The 21,921-nt window shown below is 39.6% G+C and overlaps 1 long non-coding RNA gene across 1 annotated transcript in view; it reads right to left on the reverse strand.

The window, feature by feature from the left end:
- Positions 1-7,648: 7,648 nt before the first annotated feature.
- LOC308641944 overlaps positions 7,649-21,921 on the reverse strand; it is a 35,208-nt gene continuing 20,935 nt past the window's right edge. Inside the window, exon 3 of the long non-coding RNA XR_014020470.1 lies at positions 7,649-7,823. This is a non-coding gene — a long non-coding RNA (uncharacterized lncRNA). The remainder of the gene's footprint in view (positions 7,824-21,921) is intronic.

Genomic DNA, 21,921 nt, shown 5'->3' on the forward strand with positions numbered 1-21,921 from the left:
TGTTGCATGTTTGCTATATAATTCTCTGGATGGTAACTATTCCCTTAAGGATAGTGTAACAGACTGTATTTTTCAAAGATGGCCATGCTATTTTCTCTGACAGTAGAAGGACCTTGCCACTCCTGCATTAAGGTCACATCTGCCTGTGATCCCAGTGGCTCAGGAGGCTGAGGCAGTGGAACTGAGAGTTCAAAGCCAGACTCAGCAAACATTGAGGCACTAAGCAACTCAGTGAGACTGTCTGTAAATAAAATACAAAACAGGGCTGGGGATGTGGCTCAGTGGTTGAGTGTCCCTTAGTTCAATCCCTGATACTCCCTCAAAAAAAAAAAAAAAAAAACTAGTGTCTAGTTCCCCACTCCTTCCCCACCCCCTTGAACCCATGCAGGCCCAGTGACTGCTTTGACCAAAGTAACATGGAGGTTACATTGTGTCAGTTCCAAGTATAGTCCTAAGAATTCATTTCATGTCTCTTGAAATTCTGCTGCCTCATGTGGCCACCCTAAGGTCATCATGCTGTCAAAAGTCCTAAGCCACATGGAGAAGTCCTAGTGAGCGAGATACTATGTGGAGGGAAAGAGAGAGAGAAAGGAGTTAGATGTGAAAGCGAAGGAACCATCTTGGACAACTAGCTTAGTTCAGTTTCAGATGATTCCAGAGACAGCCACTATTTCACTGCAACTATATGAGAGATCCTAAGAGGAAAACATCCAGCCAGGCTCATTCAAGCCTTGGAACCATGAAACAAAATAATAACATTTTGTTTAAAGCCACTAAGATTTAGGGGTGGTATTGTTAGATGCGGCAATGAACACTTGGAACAGATGGGTCATTTGTTAATCTGAGTGTCTGGAATCTGCCAAATTATGCTATGTCCATGTATGAATATTCCACAATGACTCATACACACACACACACACACACACACACACACACACACATATACACACACATATATAATTATATAAGATACTAATTAAAATAATAAAATAATAATAGAAGGGAGATCAGTATAGTAAAGTAAGTGGATTAGGGAGAGTGGGGAGAGGAGGAAAAGGGAAAGTATTGGGGAATGACATTCATCAAATTATGTTATGTGCATAATAAATTCCACTTTATATAGAATTATAATGTGCAAATAAAAATAAATAAGTAAAAAGTTTTAAAAAGCATAAAGGATGTTACAGATGTTTTTTTTTATTTTTTTTATTGATTGTTCAAAACATTACAGAGCTCATGATATATCATCTTTCATACATTAGACTCAATTGGGTTTTGAACTCCCATTTTTACCCCAAATACAGATTGCAGAATCACAACTGTTACATACTCACATTATTACATAATGGCATATTAGTGACTGTTGTATTCTGCTACCTTTCCTATCCCCTACTATCCTCCCTCCCCTCCCCTCCCCTCCCATCTTCCCTCTCTACCTCCTCTGCTGTTGTTCAATTCTCTCCCCTTTTTCCCCCGTCCCCCTTGCCCCTCATAACCTCTTATAATTTTGTGTATCATTGAAGGTCTCCTACCATTTCCATATGCTTTCCCTTCTCTCTCCCTTTCTCTCCCCCCATTCATCTTTGTTTACTGTTAGTCTTTTCCTCATGCTCTTTCTTCCTGTTCTGTTCTTAGTTGCTCTCTTTATATCAAAGAAGACATTTGGCATTTGTTTTTTAGGGCTTGGCTAGCTTCACTTAGCATAATCTGCTCTAATGCCATCCATTTCCCTGCAAATTCTATGATTTTGTCATTTCTTAGTGCTGCATAATACTCCATTGTGTATAGATGCAACATTTTTTTTTATCCATTCATCTATTGAAGGGCATCTAGGTTGGTTCCACAGTCTAGCTATTGTGAATTGTGTCGCGATAATCATTGATGTGGCCGTATCCCTATAGTGCGCTCTTTTAAGGTCCTCAGGGACTAGTCTGAGAAGGGCGATAGCTGGGTCAAATGGTGGATCCATTCCCAGCTTTCCCAGGAATCTCCATACTGCTTTCCAAATTGGCCTCACCATTTTGTAGTCCCACCAGCAGTGTACAAGTGTACCCTTTTCCCCACATCCCCGCCAACACTTATTGTTGTTTGACTTCATAATGGCTGCCAATCTTACTGGAGTGAGATGGTATCTTAGGGAGGTTTTGATTTGCATTTCTCTGACTGCTAGAGATGGTGAGCATTTTTTCATGTACTTGTTGATTGATTGTATGTCCTCCTCTGAGAAGTGTCTGTTCAGGTCCTTGGCCCATTTGTTGATTGGGTTATTTGCTATCTTATTCTTTAATTTTTGGAGTTCTTTGTATACTCTGGATATTAGGGCTCTATCTGAAGTGTGAGGAGTAAAAATTTGTTCCCAGGATGTAGGCTCCCTATTTACCTCTCTTATTGTTTCTCTTGCTGAGAAAAAACTTTTTAGTTTAAGTAAGTCCCATTTGTCGATTCTTGTTATTAACTCTTGGGCTATGGGTGTCCTATTGAGGAATTTGGAGCCCGACCCCACTATATGTAGATCGGAGCCAACTTTTTCTTCTATCAGACTCAGCGTCTCTGATTTGATATCTAGCTCCTTGATCCATTTTGAGTTAACTTTTGTGGATGGCGAGAGAAAGGGATTCAATTTCATTTTGTTGCATATGGATTTCCAATTTTCCCAGCACCATTTGTTGAAGATGCTATCCTTCCTCCCCTGCATGTTTTTAGCCCCTTTATCAAATATAAGATAGTTGTAACTTTGTGGATTAGTCTCTGTGTCTTCTATTCTGTACCATTGGTCCACCTGCCTGTTTTGGTACCAGTACCATGCTGTTTTTGTTACTATTGCTTTGTAGTATAGTTTGAACTCTGGTATCGCTATACCTCCAGATTCACATTTCCTTCTTAGAATTGCTTTTGCTATTCTGGGTCTTTTGTTTTTCCATATGAATTTCATGATTGCTTTATCTATTTCTACAAGAAATGCCATTGGGATTTTGATTGGCATCGCATTAAACCTGTAGAGAACTTTGGGTAATATCGCCATTTTGATGATGTTAGTTCTGCCTATCCATGAACAGGGTACATTTTTCCATCTTCTAAGATCTTCTTCTCTTACTCTCTTTAGGGTTCTGTAGTTTTCATTGTATAAATCTTTCACCTCTTTTGTTAGGTTGATTCCCAAGTATCTTATTTTCTTTGAGGATATTGTGAATGGAGTGGTTTTCCTTATTTCCATTTCAGAGGTTTTGTTGCTGATATACAGGAATGCCTTTGATTTATGCGTGTTGATTTTATAACCTGCCACTTTGCTGAATTCATTTATTAACTCTAGCAGCTTCTTTGTAGACCCTTTTGGGTCTGTTAAGTATATTATCATGTCATCCGCAAATAGCGATAATTTAATTTCTTCTTTTCCTATTTTTATGCCTTTAATTTCTTTTGTCTGTCTAATTGCTCTGGCTAGTACTTCGAGAACTAAATTGAATAGGAGTGGTGATAGAGGGCATCCCTGTCTTATTCCAGATTTTAGAGGGAATGCCTTCAGTTTTTCTCCGTTTAGGATGATGCTAGCCTGAGGTTTAGCACATATAGCTTTTACAATGTTGAGGTAAGTTCCTGTTATCCCTAGTTTTTCTAGTGTTTTGAACATAAAGGGATGCTGTACTTTGTCAAATGCTTTTTCTGCATCTATCGAGATGATCATATGGTTCTTGTCTTTAAGTCTATTGATGTGGTGAATAGCATTTATTGATTTCCATATATTGAACCAGCCTTGCATCCCAGGGATGAATCCTACTTGATCATGGTGCACAAGTTTTTTGATATGTTTTTGTATTCGATTTGCCAGAATTTTATTGAGAATTTTTGCATCCAAGTTCATTAGAGATATTGGTCTGTAGTTTTCATTCTTTGAAGTGTCTTTGTCTGGTTTTGGGATCAGAGTGATGTTGGCCTCATAGAATGAATTTGGAAGAGCTCCTTCTTTTTCTATTTCTTGAAATAGCTTGAAAAGTATTGGTATTAATTCTTCTTTGAAGGTTTTGTAGAACTCCGCTATATACCCATCCGGTCCAGGGCTTTTCTTGGTTGGTAGTCTTTTGATAGCTTCTTCTATTTCTTCCTTTGTTATTGGTCTGTTTAAATTGTGTGTGTCTTCCTTTCTCAATCTGGGCATATCATATGCCTTAAGAAATTTATCGATATCTTCACTATCTTCTATTTTATTGGAATATAGGGTTTCAAAATACTTTCTAATTATCTTCTGTATTTCTGTAGTATCTGTTGTGATATTGCCTTTTTCATCCCATATGTTGGTAATTTGAGTTCTCTCTCTTCTTCTCTTCGTTAGCATGGCTAAGGGCCTGTCTATCTTATTTATTTTTTCAAAGAACCAACTTTTAGTTTTATCAATTTTTTCAATGGTTTTTTTCGTTTCAATTTTGTTGATTTCTGCTCTAATTTTAATTATTTCTTGTCTTCTACTACATTTGCTGTTGTTTTGCTCTTCCTTTTCTAGGTTTTTGAGGTTTAGTGTGAGTTCATTTATTTGTTGGTGTTTTCTTTTTTTGAGGAAAGAACTCCAAGAAATGAATTTCCCTCTTAAAACTGCTTTCATTGTGTCCCATAGATTCCGGTATGTTGTGTCTGTATTATCATTTGTCTCTAAGAATTTTTTCATCTCCTCCTTTATGTCTTCTGTAACCCATTGATCATTCAGTAACATATTGTTCATTTTCCATGTGATGTAGGATTTTTCCTTCCTTCTTTTATCATTGATTTCCAATTTCATTCCATTGTGATCAGATATGGTGCATGGTATTATCTCCACGCCTTTATACTTACTAAGAGTTGCCTTGTGGCATAATATATGGTCTATCTTTGAGTAGGATCCATGTGCTGCTGAGAAGAACGTGTATCCACTTGATGATGGTTGATATATTCTATATATGTCGGTTAAGTCTAGGTTATTGATTGTGCTGTTGAGTTCTATAGTTTCTTTATTCAGTTTTTGTCTAGAGGATCTGTCTAATGGTGAGAGCGGTGTGTTGAAGTCACCCATAATTATTGTGTTGTGGTCTATTTGACTCTTGAACTTGAGGAGAGTTTGTTTTATGAATGTTGCAGCTCCATTGTTTGGTGCATACAAATTGATAATTGTTATGTCTTGTTGGTGGATGGTTCCTTTTAACAGTATATAGTGTCCTTCTTTATCCTTCTTGATTAACTTAGGTTTAAAGTTGATTTTATTCGATATGAGTATGGCCACTCCTGCTTGCTTCCGAGGGCCAATGTGAGTGGTATGATTTTTCCCAACCTTTTACCTTCAGCCTGTGTAAGTCTTTTCCTATCATATGAGTCTCTTGAAGGCAGCATATTGTTGGATTTATTTTTTTGATCCAGGTTACTAGCCTGTGTCTCTTGATTGGTGAGTTTAGGCCATTAACATTTAAGGTTACAATTGAGATATGATTTGTATTTCCAGTCATGCTTCTTTATTTATTTATTTTAGTTTGGCTGGTTTTACTTTTTGGTTATTTTCCTCCCCCTTTACTGAGATACCTCCTGCTGTTAGTTTTGGGCACTATTTTTCAATTCCTCTTCTTGTAATATTTTGCTCAAAATGCTTTGCAGTGCTGGTTTTCTTGCTGTGAATTCTTTTAGCTTTTGTTTATCATGAAAGATTTTAATTTCATTGTCAAATCTGAAGCTTAATTTTGCTGGATACAGTATTCTTGGTTGGAATCCATTATTTTTCAGCATTTGAAATACATTGTTCCAGGATCTTCTCGCTTTCAAAGTCTGTGATAAGAAATCAGTCGTTAACCTAATTGGTTTACCCCTGAATGTAATCTGCATCCTTTCTCTCGTAGCTTTTAATATTCTCTCCTTGTTCTGTACATGGGCTATCTTCATAATTATATGTCTTGGAGTTGGTCTATTATGGTTTTGAATGTTTGGGGTCCTGTAGGCTTCCAGGATTTGGCAATCCATTTCATCTTTCATCTCTGGGAAGTTTTCTAGAATTATTTCATTTAATATGCTGTCCATTCCTTTGGTTTGAGTCTCTGTGCCTTCTTCTATCCCGATGACCCTCAAATTTGTTTTTTTTTATGACATCCCATATCTCTTGAATAGATTGCTCGTGGAATTTAAGCATCTTTTCTGTGTTGACTATATTCTTTTCAAGTTGATAAACCTTGTCTTCATTATCTGATGTTCTGACTTCTACTTGATCAAGTCTGTTTGTAATATTCTCGTTTGAGTTTTTAATTTGGTTTATATTTTCCTGCAATTCTAGGATTATTGTTTGATTTTTTTTAAGATCTCTATCTCCTGGTAGAGCTCGTTCTTTGCCATTTGAATTTGTTTGTTTAATTCATTTTCAAAATATACTTTTATTGCTTGGACTTGCTGTCTCATGTCTTCCCTAATATTCCTTTCCATTCGAGTTAAGTATGCCTTGAGTTCTTTCCCTATCCCTGCTTCTGATGTTTCTATGTCCTCCTGTAGAATTAAGTTGTCCTGCATTGTTTGTAATCCTTTTTTCCCTTGTTTTCTCATGTTGTCCACGTTACTTTCCAGCTCTATTTGATTGCCGTGTTTCTGCTCTCTTCTATAGATTTGTTTTGGTTCTGTATTACTCTGTTGTTTCTTCTTTGTGTTGTTAAACTGTGCCTGCTAACGTGGATTCTGCTGGGAAGGAATTCCGACGGCCAAGCTCCAGTGATGTCACTACTCTGCTATGACGGGCCCCAGGCTCCTTGCTGGAGTGTCCTAATGGGGCTGTGTGACTGGACTGTCTCTGTTTGGTTTCAGCTCCCCGTTGAGGCAGGCGGGCAGTCTCCAGCCGCCCAGTATCTCAGGCAGCGGGCGGGCGATCGGTCGCGGCGGGGGAGTGGACTCCGGCCGCCCAGTCGTCCGGGCAGCGGGCCGGCTGTCGCCGGTGGGCAGGCGATCTCTAGGCACCCAGTACAGCGGTCGGTAGTCGGCGGGCAGGCGTTCTCCTACCGCCCAGTTACGGGGGCAGTGGGCGAACTGTCGCCGGCGGGCCTGCGGTTTCCAGCCGCCCAGTCGCGAGGGCCTGGCCTCTAGTCCCCTAGTTTCTCCTGCTAGTCTTGGTTTTTCCTGCTAGATCAGATTTCCCCTGAGTGATGACTCTGGGCAGTTCAAACTGTACTCTGGACCTGCCATTTGTTGGGTGTGGAGGGTGTCTATTGGGGACCCCGGCACTCTATTGTTTTGTTTCCGTTGTGGGGGATAGAACTGTACCGCTTCCTTCCCCCTCTGAAATCCCGCACTCAGCCCGGGGATCAGTGCGGGCTCATCCGGCAGGATTCCACAGAATTGCAGCCACTTTTCTCCCTGCTTGCTAATTAATCGCTTCTCTGCGGCGCCCCGCCTTCTGTAGCCGCGGGGAAGGCCGGGCGAATCAGTCAGCCCGGATCCCCCGGGGTCGCACAATTGGCTATTGGGATCCCTGGCACTCTGATACTCCCTCCCCCGGAAAGCCTAGGAGAGGTTTTATGCGGATTCCCCGATGTATGGGGGATGGGCTGAGTGACACAGACCTGTTTTATTGTTGCAGTCTGTCGGAGAGTGGCGGTGGATACTTCAGCTCTCCAAGATGGTGTCCGCTGATTGCCTTGGTGGAGTTTCCGTTGTGGGGGACGGGACTGTATCACTTCCTTCCCCGTCTGAAATCCCGTACTCAGCCCGGGGGTCAGTGCAGGCTTGGCCGGCGGGGTTCCACCGAATGGCAGCCACTTTCCTCCCTGCTTGCTAATTAATCGCTTCTCTGCGGCGTCCCGCCTTCTGTAGCTGCAGGGCAGTCCGCGGGAATCAGTCTGTTACAGATGTTTTTAAAAACTGAATTTATTATAATACTAGCTGCTGTATTAGCTTAACCATGGTTCTTATGGCAAGCAATATAAATTAGCTAATTCTGGCTGCATGAAGCAGAAAAATGTTTGCAAAGGACAGAAAGTAGCTCGTGAATTTCTCATAAGGCCTAAAGATTGAGCTCTAGACTATGCAGGAAAAGAACACTCAAAGTTATAACACAAAATCATTCTGGAGATGAAATACTAACCCATCACCACAGACACGACAGGGAGCTCCCAGCTCTTGGTGTCACTGGCTCCCACGCCAGACTGTGGCCATGGGTACCTCCGATAGGCAAAGCCTAAGACATAGGTCTCTGTCCTTGCTGCAAGGGGGTGTGGGAGAATAAGAATCTAGCATCTTTTTTTTTGGTACCAGAGATTGAACTCAGGACACTGAGCTACATCCCCAGCCCTATTTTGTATTTTATTTAGAGACAGGGTTTCACTGAGTTGCTTAGCGCCTCACTGTTGCTGAGGCTGGCTTGGAACTCTTGATCCTTCTGTCTCAGCCTCCCCTGCTGCTGGGATTACAGGTATGTGCCACCTTGCCCAGCAGAATGCAGCATCTTAAGGCTTTATATGAATAGTGATCTTTGTTGTCATCAAGACATAAGGTGTAGGGGTGACTTCTCCAAAGACAAAGATTTAGAAAATACAAAGACAAAATTGATAATGAAAATCCACCACCACTACCAGGAATCAAAGCCTTATTTACTTTGTAATATGCCATTCATGAATCATCATGATATATCTTTCTAATAAACCTAGCGTTTTACAAAATTATCATCACACTAAATTTATTGTGCTTATGGGGAAAATATTAGGTTTATCTCTCTTAAAATCTATTCAGATTTGTAACCAGGACATTAACAAAAATAGTAACGGTCCCAATAAAATTATTAGCACAATAAAAAGAAAAGTTAAATTCTTAATAAAAAATGAATATAAAAGTAAGTCTAAATTTTTTATTCAAAAATTAAAAGTGAATGTACCTTGATAGCAAGGGTAGGTTGAGGCTGCTGAGTTAGGGTGGTTAAGGGCAAAATATCCAGACTGGGAAAGACTTTGGAATAAATAGTTTCTAGACAGAGAAGAAGCTGAAAAGAAAAAGAGTGAGTGGACATCATGGACAGCACTCTATTCCTCAGGCCTGTCACAGTCAGCATCAGAGGTGAGCCTGGTTATCAACTGCTGCTATCGTGGAGGAAACCATTTGTGGGCTGGTAATGTCCAACAGGGTTTCCATGTTACATTGCTGTTAGTGCCCTATGTAGCAATCACAGATGAGCAGAGTCAAGTTCATAAACACAGGATTGTGGCAGGATACAGTGTATGTCTCCCTGTGTGTGACATGACACAACCTTTGCAGACCGGGTGTTGTCATTCTCATCTTAGAAGGAGGACATCAAAGCTCAGAGAATAAGAAATCTGGTCTAGTTCAAATAGAAATAAGTGTTAAACTGAAGTTCAAAGATTATACAGTCAGGTTTTAAGTTCAATACTCTTTCTAGAATGTCGTGTGAAATGTTATTTAGTAGGAAACCAGTTTCCACTTTGAGAAATGTAGACCTACATCTCCAAGGTGTAAGCAGACACAGCGTTAATAAGATGGACTTATATAAGCAACAATGTCTTTCAAACTAAAGATTGATCCAAGTAGATTTTTCTGCAAGGTGGAGACTTGATTCCTTGGACTGTCAAGTGACTCAGCTTCAGCTTCAGAGCTGGTTCTGTGAGTCCCCGAAACTGTCTGGCCAGTGAGTTTCCTCTTTCCACATTCAGTCAGCATTCAAATGATTGTTCTAGATGTACAACTCTATTTTCCACAGGGAGCTTCTAATCTCTTTGTACAATATGATATTTTTCTTGCCAAACAAAAATTTCTCACTTCTCACAGAGCTCAAGAGAGAGGACATTTTTCCATTGTAAGCACAGGTTTATCCTATTTCTTTGCCTCTGATCCCAATTCATATATAAACCAATTAGTTGAATAGATAAGAATGCCCAAGTGAGGGTCTTAGGGATTGAGTTGAGTCCCAAGGCTACAGGAATCCTCCCAAATTCCACAGCTGACCACATTTAGTAACACTCAGAATGAGAGTCACAACCCAGCCAGTCAAATCAGGAGCTGTGTTGTGCATCATGAATGAGGAGGCTCCATGTTAAATGGGCTCATCTTGGCAAACAGATTTTAAACCCTTTGAGAACATTAACTTCTGGCCAGATGTGTATTAAAAGACAACTGTTGACCATGCTTCCTGACTGAGCTATACAGCTGAGACAAGTTCACAGGAAGGGATATGGAGGAAACCCCTACCATTTAGCAAACAAGAGTGATGAGTCATTTAGTGCATTTTTTCTCCATGGCACTAACCAAAGTTTGCAGCATTGATGTGCCTTCTTCATACTTAATTTGCCTGATCTTAGAGTAGCAGCTCATCCTGCGTATTCACAGAATCACCCAGAGGACTTGTTAAGGCAAAATTGTTGGCCCTGTCTCCCAAGTTTTTGATTCTGTCTGGTGGAGATAGGCCAGGAGAATTTTGCATTTCTAAAAGTGCTCAAGTGGTGCCCTGAGCACCTTTGTCCTGGAGAAAGCTTGGGCACCAGGCAGAATTCAGCCCCACTTTGCTCCATGTGGCAAATCTGAAGTCAACTTTCCTTGACCTTCTTCAAAATCAGTGGATTTTCAAAGACCATATATTTTTCAAAAGCCATACATATTTCTTTGTGTGTGAACTGCCTGTCCCTGTTCTAAAGAAGTTCTTTTGGTTTTGATTATTTTGAAATATGGACAAAGAACAGATCTATTTCTAGTTACTCAGAAAAAACACTTTCTGCTTGTCTTAAGTGAGTGTTAACAGGCTTAACCTGTTTTTGATTTGTGCATGTCTATGTTTATGTGTTTCCTAGAGCACATTTGTTTTACTGGTGCTCAGTGTATATTCATGTATCTAAAACACTAATAAAGATATCTCTTATAAAAATTCCAAATAGTATTCTTGCTTTATCATTTTAAGTTAAATATTATAAAGCAACTATCAGGCATCTGGGTTAACTCCTACAAATTTCAGCATGTCTTTAAAGAGCATGGACATATTCTTACATAATTGCAACATCAGTATCATAATCAACAAACAATATTCCTTTGTATTACTTAATAGCAGCCTATGTACAAGTTTCCCTGATTCCCTCAATCCCACCCCACCCCCCTTCAGCTTATAGTAATCACAATCCAAATAAGATCCAAGCACAGCATTTGGTTCCTATGTCTTCTAACTATCTTTTATTAAAGAACCAATCTGACTTGGTAACAACAAGCTTTGTTTTCACCATACTTTCTTAGGATTAAAAGTAAGAAAAAGAAGGAGAAGGAGGAAGAGGGGAAAAAGAAGGAAAAGGAGAAAAAGATGAAAAAGAAGTCAGATTGGTTCTAGAATAAAAGATAGTTAGAAGACATAGGAACCAAATGCTGTGCTTGGATCTTATTTGGATCGTGATTACTATAAACTGAAGGGGGGTGGGGTGGGATTGAGGGAATCAGGGAAACTTGTACATAGGCTGCTATTAAGTAATACAAAGGAATATTGTTTGTTGATTATGATACTGATGTTGCAATTATGTAAGAATATGCCCATGCTCTTTAAAGACATCTGGCTTCTACTGCTTCCTGGTGAGATGGTTAACTTTGTCCCTTACCCATATATTTCCTATAAACTGGAAGTTAGGTCTATGCAACTGATTAAATTTAGGTTGAAACTTTTTTGGCAAGATTATCTACTAGGTGACACTGTGTCACCCCAAGAGGCCTACGTCTGGTTGTCCTGCACTTAGAGGTGCTGGGTTCCACCAGTGCATTTATGTGGAGCCATCTAGATAGATCCTTCCTTGGTGCAATTTCCTGTTAACCCTTGTCTCATGATTTCATCCACTGGTGATCACTCAAGCAGGGCTCCTACATCCCTGGATAGATACCACAGGGCTGGAAGGAGAGTTTCTTTTATTGCTGCTCTCACCCCTTCCCTTTTCTTTCCCTACCCTGGGTAGAGTGCATTGTGGGATTGTTGATGTCAATTAGTTCAGGGCAGTGGGAGTGTTCTGGGTCTGGAGAGCTTTCACCTTGGAAGGTATCTTTCCAGCTCATTCCGAATTTCCCATAGGTATTGCTTTAAATGTTCCAAGAAGATAGGTGGTATCACTGAAAGAAAAATGTTTAAGCTCAGAAAATTATCTGATGATATTTACTAGAACAGTGGTGATCAGGAGAGGACTCCATGGCTGTCTGTTCACTCACTCTCAGGATACTTTCTATTCTCTGCTTTGCATGCCATGAATGTGTTTCTGTGCAGAGAATCTTATAGCCATATTCTCCTATATTCAGGAACAGTATTGCATGTTTCCATTTCTGTTCAATGCATAGTGTTCTCTTCCTTTCCATTTCTTTCATTTCCTTAATAATAAAGGATGGTATTTCTGTTATTATGTTTAATTTCAGGAAATTCCAGACTATTGGTATTTTTCATGGTGGCAATTCTTTCTTTGGAACACATACACATACTTCTCAAAGACTATTTCTCCATTTCATTATAGAGGTACCCCATTTGCTTAGAATATTTCTCCTGTGTGGGTCGCTGCACCTATTTCTGGAGGACAGAATAGGGTGTATAGAAACATGGTCAGGCCCAGACCAAATTTTGAGAAAAGCAACGTGTTTTGGCCTGGGCCCTTGGGCCCTCTGCCTTTCTTCCTTTCCCCTCTTCTCTCACCACTGCATGCTTGTTAGCTGCTTATATTGCTGCTTTTGATTTGATTCTCTACCTTCATCACCGAGGCAAAGGATTGCGTTTTTTGTTTTGTTTTGCTTTGCTTTGCTTTCCATCTGCACCACAGACATTGAAAGTACAGCAGTTTCCAGCAAGCATATTGGGCACAAAAATAGTCTCCAGATGAGTGGGTGATGGTTGCCTGCATGGGAGTGATTTGTAGGAGGCTTGTCACAAGCAGAAAAATACTATTTTACAGAGCACACGGTTGATCTGTAAGCAAAGAGAACAAGGAGAAGAGCTTTTATCATTTTAGATGGACCAAAGGAGAATGTACCCTCTGAGGCTCAGGGTGTCATCTCAATTTCTTAGCTTAGTGTCTCCTCTTCCCTTTTGTAAAAAGCCTTAACTTTTCCATTCACCAGGTGTAGCTTCAGCCTAGGGGGATGGTGGGAAAGAGCATGGAGGTGGTAGGTGGAGGAGGAGGATCTTACTCTCAGGATCTTGGGTCTTCCTCCCTAATCTCACGCCTAGAGCATTCTATTGATGATCTGATTTCCCACTTGAATTGGACTCTTCCTCTTGGAAGGATTAGGCTTGGTCTAAAGAATGCTAAAGGTTTAGCTCTTTCTCTTCACCCTTGCTTTGGGAGCTCCCTCTTCTTCTCCTTTGAGCCCTTGGAATTTTTTTTGGCTGTTTTTGTTGTTTGGGGTTGGAAGTTTGGTTGTTCCCTCACTGACAGAAGCCATCCCTTTATTGAACCCCTAGGGCCACTTCACCTTTGGGGGAGCTTGGAGAGTGGAATGCAAGACTCTAGAGAAGGAGGTGGAAGGCTGAAGTCAGGCTGAAGGCAGGGATAGCTGCTTCCCTGCCCTGGACCTGTCTTTCCTGCAGGGTGGCAGGTGCTGAGTGACTATGCTCTTGAGAAGCAGAGAGACTGGTTCCCATGTAAGGGCCTGAACCTTTTGATCTCTTCCTCTTTTCCTCACTCTGGATTTCTCTGCTTTGATTATCTTTTCCCTTCTCTGCTCCCATGTAAGGACAAACTTCTCCAAGGAGGGTTAGTAAAATCTAGGCTGGTGGAGCCTCCCCAGACAGCCTCAAAGCTGAGCGTCATCCTTGAGAGACAAGAGGCAGACCAGAATGTGCTTGCTGACTTTCCTGGGATGGAATTGGACCATCTGATCTGCTGGAATCCAAATGATACTGCAGAGTTGGACCTGAATTTGGAGTTCCATGGGGCACCTCTCAACAAGCCTGCAATTTGGCAGGTAAGGGTTTCCTGAGCTGTGAGGGCATCTCAGGCCTCAACAAGGCCTTCCTCACTAGGGGAAATGGATTCACTGCTGTGGCAAGGCTGGACTGTCTTTTTGCTCATGAATTGTTATATGAGCCTCTCAAGAAGTGCAAAGCCATTTCCAGGTGACCAAGTTGTCCTTTGTCCATGATGCTTTCAGGAGATGAAAGACTTCATTATTATTCTCTACAGTTTGCTTAATATAAACCATCACACACATCCTGCCTTCAAGCAGCCACTGCTGGAGTACAGACAGAATAAAATGAGAAGGAGCACCTGCTTCAAGGACCGCAGGTGTTGTCCCATGTCGAACATGGGTGGATTGCTTTGATATTGGAATGTTTAGTTTTATTTTTCTCAAGAAAAAAAATATCCTAAGGCAGTCTTAGGCTATTCTGACTTTTAAAAGACGAATTTGTAAAAAATGAAACTTCCACTCAATTCTACAGTTCTCTCACTATGGCTGGGGAGATGGGAGATTGGGAGGGCCATGCATGTATGGATTGGAGACTCAATGAAGGGATACTACACACAGGACAGGAAAGGTGCATTTTGCCAACATCAGCAAGGAAATTTTACAAAAGGAGGAATTTTATCTAAGTATAAACAATTGTTTTTTAAGTTTTTTTATGTGGCAAAACATATACAATTTAAAATTTACGATTTTCACCATTTGAAGAGCACAATTTAGTAGCATTAAGTTACTTCATATTGTTGTGCAACTATCATCACCATCCATCTCTGATGGAGTTCACCTTCCCAAACTGAAACTTTGTACCCTTTAAATAATAAATCTCCATCCTCCTCCTCCCAGCCTCTGGGAATCACCATTCTATTGTTTGTTTCTATGAATTTGTCTGCTCTCGGCATGTCTCATAAGAGGGATCATATGGCATATAATCTTTCATGTCTGGCTTCCTTCACTAAAGAACATCAAACATTGTGATATTTTCAAGGCTCATCCATATTATGGCATGTGTCAAAATTTTATTTTTTAAAGCTGAAATATATTGAATTGTATGTATGTACCACATTTTGTTTATCTGCTCATCTCTCATCAGACATTTGGATTGTTTTCACTTCTTGGCAATTGTAAATAATTCTGCTATGAGCATGCGTGTACAAATATCTGTTTGCATTCCTGCTTTTAATTATTCTCTTTGTGTGTTAAGAAATGTTAAGTAGATGAAGGATATGTCTACTTCAATTCCCCTTTCCTAAAGCTAACAAAGTCTCCCCACTCCCCAAATGCCTAAAAGACACTGTAGAAGAGATTCCCATTTCTAAGTAGTATAGTTGACTAAATCTATGATGCCCAAACCTGGTTTTATATCAGAATTGCATAGCATTTTAAAATCACAGAAGGCTAGAAATCTGGTAGATACACATTGACCAGGCAACTAAACGACATCATTGATAATGAGGCCATTTGATGTCATGTCTTCTGGTAGAATGGATGCCCATTGTCTCCTGTAGCATGTCTGCCTCAAATGCTCAACCTGGATCCTATTTTTTGGTACCAAAGATTGAACTCAGGGATGTTTAGCCACCGAGCCACATCCCCATCCCATTAAATACCCATTAAAATTTATTTTAAAATTTTGAGTCGGGATCTCGCTAAGTTGCTTAAGGCCTTGCTAAATTGCTGAGACTGGCTTTGAACTTGATATCCTCCTGCCTCAGCCTCCCAAGTGGCTGGGTTTACAGATGTTTGCCTCCACACCCTGCTCATTCAATCTGGATCTTATCCTAAGGAATTAAATCCAAATTGAGGGTCATTCAACAAAATAGCAAAAATCTCAAGGTAATTAAAGACAGAAAAATAAAAGACAGAAACATGTAGAATTAGTCTTAGGCTAAAGGAGACTAAAGGTGTACAAAAACTAAATTCATTTACATATTTTAAATTTGATCATGATGAAAAAAACTAGAAAGAACATTATTGGAACAACTGGGAAAGTCTGAATATGAATTATTATATAATGGTGTTTCAATGAAGCTCTTTGATTTTCTGTATCAATTTAGCTCATAGCTACTGTCCCCTTGAAGCTACCAGAGGCTTGAGCCTGAATAGGTCCCTTCTGGGTGACTTCACCATCAGAGATGTGATTGCTGAGAAGTCCTCAATTGCACAATCACAATGTGAAAATGTAAGAGTTTTTTTTAGTACTTATAAGACCCTGAGGAGCATGCAATATACCTGGAGGTCATGGAACATGGACAGGGATTAGGCCAACACTTGTTATTGGGTCCAAGGTATTATCCAAATGAGTTTTCTGCAGGGAGTTTTAATTGGTGGGTTTAAAGCAAGCAGACATGAGTTCCAGGTGGTCACTTTGTGACAGAGAGGAGCTCACTGTAGTATATCTGCACAATCCGTATAGAATGTGAGGCCCTGAGGGACCTGCCAAGCAGGCTATATTAAGGGTCCCATAGTGAAGCAGTCACCAGGGAAGAGTAGTATAAAGGCAGATATCTGGATTGACTACATTGAGGAAGTAAGGGTGGGGACATGGAGCTAAAAATTGTATCAAAGGTGGCTGAACCCTGCTTCTGGTGTGACAGAGTTCAACTTACATATTTAAAATAGGCACTGAGGCAACATATAATTTTTATAAGTATTCACTATACTTTGTTCTTAGGATAAAACTGTGACAATATAAAAGCATAAAGTAAAATTCTATTTGCCTGTGTGATTTTGATGGAAAGCCAGGTTTGGGAATCACAAATGTAGTCAATTATTCTACTTAGAGATGGAACTCTCTTCTACAGTGTCTTTAGAGGCTGGGCATTGTGTGTATGTCTGTGTATAGGTGAGAGAGAGAGAGAGAGAGAGAGAGAGAGAGAGAATATGACTGGGGATTGAAACCAGAGGTGCTTTACTTAAAAATTTTATTTTTGAGACAGAGTCTCTCTAAACTGCCAAGGCTGGCTTTGAACTTGCAACCCTCCTGCCTCAGTCTACCAAGAGATCTGGGCATCTTTTAGGAATTTTGTTAGCACTATAAAAGGGGAAGTTACAGTCTTCAAGAGTAGAGAGATCTTTCATTTACCTTATTCCAAAATAAGTAGCAAGTGGGCCAGTTATCTAAATATTAAAAAAAACAAACATGAAAACATCTGAAGAAAATATGAAATAATTTTTAAATCAATCTTGGCATGAAGAAGGCCTTTCTAAGGAAGACACAGAACTTAGAAATGTAAGCTGTTAGTGCATTTGTCTACACAGAAGTAAAAGAAATTTCTTCATAGCCAAAAATACTTCAAAGAAAGACAAAAGACAAACGCCAAATGGAAACTAATATTAACAAAGCAGATGGCTTAGGCTCGTTTACTCAATACATAAATAAATTTTACAAGTTAAAAAGAAATAGTTACTGAAAACCCCATGGGTAAAGGACTAATAAAAAAAAAAAGAGCTCATAGAAAAGACACAAGAATGCTGCTTAAACATGAAAAAGTTTGTCAAATGTTACCCATAAAAAGACAAGTGGAAATTAAGATTGAACATCATTTTGTGACTTCTAGATTGGCAACATTCCAAAAGCCTGATAGCACACTATATTGCAGAGCTCGGGGGAAGAGGTGATTTCACATGTTGCCGGTAGGGCTGAACATGGCACACCTCTTTGGAGACCATTTCAGTAATATGTCAAGATGCTAGATGCACATACATTTCCACTCAGAAAGTTCGCTTCTAGGAATCTACTCAAGAGGCATAGTCACACTTCTGTGCAAAAAGGTAGATATAAGTTATTAACAACATTTAAAATTAAAGTTTGGCTTAACCCACCCCATAAATCCATTAATAGAACAATATGTAAACACTGGAACATCTTAATATAATGGAAGATGCATACATTTCACAGCTCTTAAAAATTAGATGGATATGTGTTGATATGGACTTTTCCATAATGTCATTAGTGGGGAAAAAAGCAAGATAGAGAATAGTTTGTACAGTATGTACCCTTTTTTTCCCAAAAATATGTGTGTATACATTTTATGCTCATATATCAGCAAACTGTCATGAAAAATGTGTAAAGAATTATTAATAGTCATTATCTCTGACTTGGATTCTGTATAAGAATATTTTTTCAATTCTTCAAATAAACACAAATGTTTAAAATAATAATATTTAGGGTTGATGAAGGGAACAATAATAAAGATTCTCATGAACTGTTGGCAAGTGTATAACTTGCCAATTTGACAATGTCTATGAAAACTTCAGATGCCTATATACCCTGCTACCCACTAATTCCAAGTTCTTGGAATGTGTTGCACCAAAATATTCAAAACAAAATCACAAAATTATAGATCCCAGTGACAATTTGGGGGCCAATTAAGAAATTAATCAATATGAATTTGAAAATGGAGGGGCATGGTGCAAGCTCTGGTGGTGCATTTAGATGTGGGATTGAAAAAAAATCAACTGTGGGAATTACAGTGTCTAATAAACTATAAATATTATAAATCCTGGCCATGTAAAAATACTAGTATAAATAATAAAATCCAGAAGAAAATGTAGAAGAGTGGGTCATAATTCTAACTACCATATCTCTGATAGCAAAGTGAATTAATTTAGATTATTAAATTGAAGCATATAGATGAAAACCAAATTCATCATCCCTTTAATGGTTTATATAATGTCTTCCCCTTCCTTGCTTTTCTTCTTCTATAATCTAGGTTCCCAACTTTATAGGGATCATTGAGGAAATAATATCTTGTGGTCAAGAAACATTTATACAAATTGATGAGTTCTTCAGGTTTCTCAGGTCCATGCAGCATGCTAGCATATGTCATGCACTGCTCAGTTCTTTGAGGTCCCCTTTACGGGGGCTGTAACATGGATGGGACCCCTGTGGTTGGGCAGTGCTCATCTGTACAACTGTACATGGCAGCCAGGTTTACTTAGTTTTCTTTTTTTACAATATTCAATTATAAAGTTAATACTTTTTCATTAAACATAGCATATATAAATGATCCCATTGAACAGAGAATATTTCCTCAGAGCAGCAATTCAATATGGTGGTTAGATACTGATTTGGGAATCCTGTTGGCTGGGTTCAACTATTGACAAGCTGTGTGACTTTCGGCAGATGACTTATTCTCTCTGTGTCTCAGCTTCCTCATCCATAAAACAGAATAATTATAGCCCTGGTTGTAGTTTTGAAGATTTGATGACATTATCCATTGATCTAGTCTGGGCAACTTTAGAGAGAACTGTTTCAAAATAAAAAAAATAAAAGGGCTGGGGAGGTAGTTCAGTGACAGAGTGCCCCGGGTTCAATCCCAAGTACACAAGGTTCACATATTTTAAAGATTGTACACATAAGTTACTTCAGTACTTTCATTCAGTAAATATTCATTAATTAAAATTTTTAACATTTGCTCCCTACACAAAGAAATGATACATGCCTGAGGTGATTGATATGTCAATTACCCCATGTGATCACTACACATTGTATGCATATATTAAATGTCACACCGTATCCCATATATGTACAAGAACTGTGCCTGTTAAAATAAAAATGTTAATTCTTTTTAACATTTATGAATTACTGTGCAAAGTCTGAGTGCTGATGGCCCGTTGTGGCTGATTTGAAGCGCTGACAGCCAGCAAGGTATCTGGTGAATTAGATCTCACCCTTTGTGGCTGCAGGGCCACATAGCAGCTTCTTCACTGTATTAAGCTTATTTGTCACCTACAAAATGTGATGGGAATGTAAACAGTAGATTGTAGACACAGCCTAAACTAATATTGTGAAGGACTTTCTATGTGCATTGTTTATTGTTTACAACAAGGAATAGAAATCTATTTTGCCTTCATAGAACAGAGATTCATTAAGGAAGATGGTGTGACAGTATCATCAAAACCCAATATTTTCCTGCTTGAAATTCAAACAAGCCTCACAGAATAATGCACATCATGAGGCTGTCTGTATACCTTTCTTCAGAAAAAAGCAACCACGCGTAATTCACAAGGCCAAGACCTGCTTACTTGTTCTCTGGTTTCTTTGCTTTTACTTTTTATATCTGCACTTACATCTCACCAATTGGCTGAAGATCACAGGTCAGAGCAAGGCAGCATGACTCTTCCTATTCCAGCATTCCCCTGCCTTTCTTTGAGGAGTCAACATTTAGAAATAGATTTGCTTTTTAATTGCTACAATATTTGTATGGTTTAAAATTCAAAAGGTACAAAAGGATATACAGTTAAGTATTTTTCTTCTTTCCCTGATTCCCAATCACCCAGTTCCCTTGCAGGGGTACCCAATGTTACCATTTTTTCATGTGTTTTCCAGAGGGTGTGTGTGTGTGTGTGTGTGTGTGTGTGTGTGTGTGTTCATGAAGTTCTTTGTATTTGGCATCATGTATATACTTTATTTATTTTTTAAAAGGTGTATCTGGAGCTGGACACAGTAGTGCACACCTGTAACCCCAACAACCTGATAGGCTGAGGCAGGAGGATTGTAAATTTGAGGCCAGCTTCAGCAATTTATCGAAACCTTCAGCAATTTAGTGAGACCCTGTCTCAAAAATTAAAAAAAAAAAAAAAGAAGGACTAGGGATATGGCTCAGTGGTAAAACACCTCTGGATTCAATCCCCAGTTCCCAAAACAAAACAAAACATAAATCAGAGTTTTTATGGGGGAAGGTTGCCTCTTTTTTTAACAGCTTCTGCCAACCATAGAGATAAGTGCAGACAACTCTCCCTATGTGGGCAGACGCTCTATAGCCAGATCACCTCGACTTCCTCTTCAGGGCTGAAGTACACAAGGTTACTTCTGAATGCTAAGCCTTACACTGGGCATCTAGTAGCTTTCAATGGATACTTGACAACTGATTAATAATAATAATAAAGCTGGATCTGCTAAAGTAAGAACAAACTAGGTGTAGAACTAGTAAGAGCTGTTTAGAACCCATTTGTGATGAACATATCTATTTCTTGATCAAGAGTCCTCCACACACGTATTCTAGCCCTGGGGTAAAGACTGAGTGAAGCTGTTCCCATGAGCAGTAGGGAGCATATGTAGCCCAGGAAATCTGAATACAAACTGGAGCCAGGAGAAGCAACCAGGAAAGATCATGGGAGAAGCATCAAGCACCAGAACTAATGGGCCAGGTGAGGCCAGAGACTGCAGGTGAGGTAAAAACTAAGATGCCAAGAAGGTTAAGAACTAGGGAGGAATAGCAGGTAGGGCAGGGGGGATGCTCAGAGACAGGACGGGAACCAAGGCAGGAAGCTAAGATATTTGCTGTCTTGTTGGAGAAAGAGTAATAGAGCCCTGTAATGCCCTTGCATTTTTTAAACTTTTGTGTTGCTCACAGCCCTCCTAGGACTCCCACTTGACATCAATCCATTTAACAGCCATCCAAGAAAACTAGCCTCATATCTTTGAAGTTCAGTTTCACCCACTGTAGGTTTAAGGACCTAGTAAGGTATTTTTCCTAGTTTTAAAGAGGAATAAGACAACTGGAACAAAAGCAACAAAAATACTTTGATATAGAGGATCTTACAGGATGTGGGTCATGTTTATATGAAATCTGGAATTGCTCAGCTGAAAAGTGATTGACATTTTCTTTGAGGACTTAAAAAAAAATTCCTACAGACTAACTTCATTATTGAACTATGAGAACCAGACTGAAACACCAGGAAGTCTTTATATTCAAACCTAAGGCCTTTGTCACTAGCCCCAGGGAGATAACTTGAGGGTCTAGAATCCTCAGGTAAAGTATCTCCCATCAACATTTCCCCTCTCTCTGGAGGAATCCTGACTGTGGTTTCACTTTAGCATTCTATGCGGAGAGCATAAATTGGAAGCTACTTCAGGAAGACAATCCCATTGACTCCGACTTCAGACAAGCAGAAGACTCAAATAATCAGCTTGTGCTTTTATGAGAAAATAGCGTAGAAGTCCAGAATCAGATACTAGGCACTTATTCACAAGACAACTTCTGGGCATAGGTCAGGCTCAAGTCTTCTAATCTGTAGAACTGC

This window comes from Spermophilus citellus (assembly GCF_964194105.1).
Source record: "Spermophilus citellus genome assembly, chromosome: 1".
Lineage (NCBI taxonomy): Eukaryota > Metazoa > Chordata > Mammalia > Rodentia > Sciuridae > Spermophilus > Spermophilus citellus.